This window comes from Coregonus clupeaformis, unplaced genomic scaffold (assembly GCF_020615455.1).
Source record: "Coregonus clupeaformis isolate EN_2021a unplaced genomic scaffold, ASM2061545v1 scaf2181, whole genome shotgun sequence".
NCBI lineage: Eukaryota > Metazoa > Chordata > Actinopteri > Salmoniformes > Salmonidae > Coregonus > Coregonus clupeaformis.
In genome coordinates this window covers 56,757-59,578 of record NW_025535635.1, presented here as the reverse complement: position 1 = coordinate 59,578, position 2,822 = coordinate 56,757, and the positions used below count along the sequence as shown (strand labels likewise).

The 2,822-nt window shown below is 41.0% G+C and overlaps 1 long non-coding RNA gene across 1 annotated transcript; it reads right to left on the bottom strand.

Moving 5' to 3' along the window:
- Positions 1-233: 233 nt before the first annotated feature.
- On the bottom strand, positions 234-753 carry LOC123488328. The gene is made up of 2 exons (XR_006660022.1): positions 663-753; positions 234-328 (listed from the first exon to the last, which is right to left on the bottom strand). It is a non-coding gene; the product is annotated as an uncharacterized LOC123488328 (long non-coding RNA).
- Between the last annotated feature and the right edge of the window lie 2,069 nt (positions 754-2,822).

Here is a 2,822-nt window from a genome sequence, read left to right as displayed (position 1 = left end):
AACCAAAAGCATAGTCACAAAAGTACAATGGAACCAATAACATAGTCCCAAAAGTATAATGGAACCAATAGCATAGTCACAAAATTATAATGGAATCAAAATTAAAATCACAAAAGTACAATGGAACCAATAGCACAGTCACAAAAGTACAAACTAAATAATTGAAAGCACATCTCACATAGTTGAAGGCATTTTGACAGCATTATGTTTCATCGCACCACTCACCTGGAGCCTCTCCAAGGCGAGAGCGGCCATGTTGGCATTCTTGAAGTTGATGAAGGCACAGAATCTCTCATGTAGAACACTGATACTCTCTATCTCCCCACACCTGCAGTACAGAACATAGAATTAGAATGTAGAACTCTGATACTCTCTATTTCCCCACATTTACAGTACAGAACATAGAATTAGAATGTAAAAGAATGATGATTCCCTTTCCATAAATGTCATTGGATTAGAATGGTGGACCGGCGGCCATTTTGTGTTAACCATTTCAAGTGTTAATGTTATGTTACTTGATGATTATCACACCACATCATGTAAGAAACAAAGAAAGTCACAGCAAGAGAAGCCTAAGCAGTGAACGTGGAGATAGATATATATAGAAATAGAGTTGTAGATACAGAACTAAAACAGATAGAAATGGGGCATGGTGTTCGTACGTTTTGAAGAGGTCCCATATGTGTTTCTCAGTGAGGTCCACGGTAACTTTCCCCACCCAGAGAGAGGGACAGGGGGACCTGAGGACGAGAGGAAAGGAGGGAGGGGACTATGATCAGAACACATCCATTAAGATGTTAAAATGACACCAATTGCACTGGTGTTATCCAGACCTGGGTTTAAATAGTATTTTAAATCGTTCAAATATTTTGAGCGTTTGCTTGAGCCTGCCTGGAGTGCCAGATGTATGTTTTTTGCACTTTTGGGACTGTCCCGTTAGTTCCATTGTGCCAAACAAGCTCAATCTTTAAGTACAGCTAGTTCAAGTATATGAAATACACTATTTACACCCAGGTGTGGTTCCCACCCCTTCTGCCATTGTAGCCTTGTACAAGGCAAATAAACGGCTAAATTGCTAATGCTACCTGGGTAATGCTCTGAGGTGTTCCCAGACTGTTGCGTACATAGCGTGTCAGGGGGGTTGGGTGCTATGACAGTAGTAATACTCATTTCTGTTGTACTGATAAATAAAGAGCTATTCGAAGTGACTTTCATTTGGAAAATTCCTTGTGGATGATGTTGAATACATGTGCTATGACAGTTGTGGTGAATGATACTGCAACACTAATGAAGGGGTTATGAGTGGTTTCATAAAGGTGTAATGTCTACCCCCTTCATATGATGTGGTCCTGAGGGAATATGTGACATTATTTTATCACGTTATCATCATGGCTGACCAAGGGCCTGTTGATGAGAACCATTATTATGAATGTTTGATTGCTGCATGCTATTTAGACATCATTTACAAGACAAGTCATTTATGTCAATCACCAGTAATACATAAAATATGCCTATGGTACACATTTCAGACTGATTAACTGAATAAGGAAAATGTGTTTGACAGTTTGACGTCTCAATGTGTTACTCAACGGTGTTGGTTTTGAAGAAGTCAGCAAGAACAACCACAGGAAGAGAGGTTTCTTGTGTTGCAATCTTACCCTTTGCCGCCTGTGCCTTCACCAAACTCTGTCAAAACTGTTGTAACTGCAGGCTTACTCAGAATGTATGAAAATAGATCCATTTTGATCCAATAATGATCAACTAATGATCAAATGTTAACTGTCATTTTCTTGTTAAAACTCTGGATAAAATTGGACCATCCTTCAGACTCAGTCAAAATGGTATAGTCATGTGTCTCATGCCGGGTACATAATGGTACATAAAAACATTGATTTGGGTATGTTATTACATGAACGATTGAAGTTATATGTTATTCTTTAAAAAAGTTTTGCTCACCTGACAACATAATAACCACCGGAAAACGTATTACAGTGAACAAAAATATAAATGTCCCATGTTTCATGAGCTGAAATAAAAGATCCAAGAAATGTCCCATACGCACAAAAAGCTTATTTCGCTGAAATGTTGTGCCCAAATTTCTTTACGCATCTGGTGAACTGGTCAGGGTTCCATAGGCACAGGCAGAACAGCAAAAAACAACACAGGTCCTGATATCACAGCTAAAACACAGGCCCTGATGTAACAGCTAAAACACAGGCCCTAATGTAACAGCTAAAACACAGGCCCTGATATCACAGCTAAAACACAGGCCCTGATGTAACAGCTAAAACACAGGCCCTAATATAACAGCTAAAACACAGGCCCTGATATAACAGCTAAAACTCAGGCCCTAATATCACAGCTAAAACACAGGCCCTAATGTAACAGCTAAAACACAGGCCCTGATATCACAGCTAAAACACAGGCCCTGATATCACAGCTAAAACACAGGCCCTAATGTAACAGCTAAAACACAGGCCCTGATATAACAGCTAAAACACAGGCCCTGATATCACAGCTAAAACACAGGCCCTAATGTAACAGCTAAAACACAGGCCCTGATGGACATTCAGAGACTTGTCCCGAAGCCACTCCTGCGTTGTGTTGGCTTTGTGCTTAGGGTCGTTGTCCTGTTGGAAGGTGAACCTTCGCCCCAGTCTGAGGTCCTGAGCGCTCTGGAGCGGGTTTTCATCAAGAATCTCTCTGTACTTTGCTCCGTTCATCTTTCCCTCAATCCTGCCTAGTCTCCCTGTCCCTGCCGCTGAAAAACATGCCCACACCATGATGCTGCCACCACCATGCTTCACCGTAGGGATGGTGCC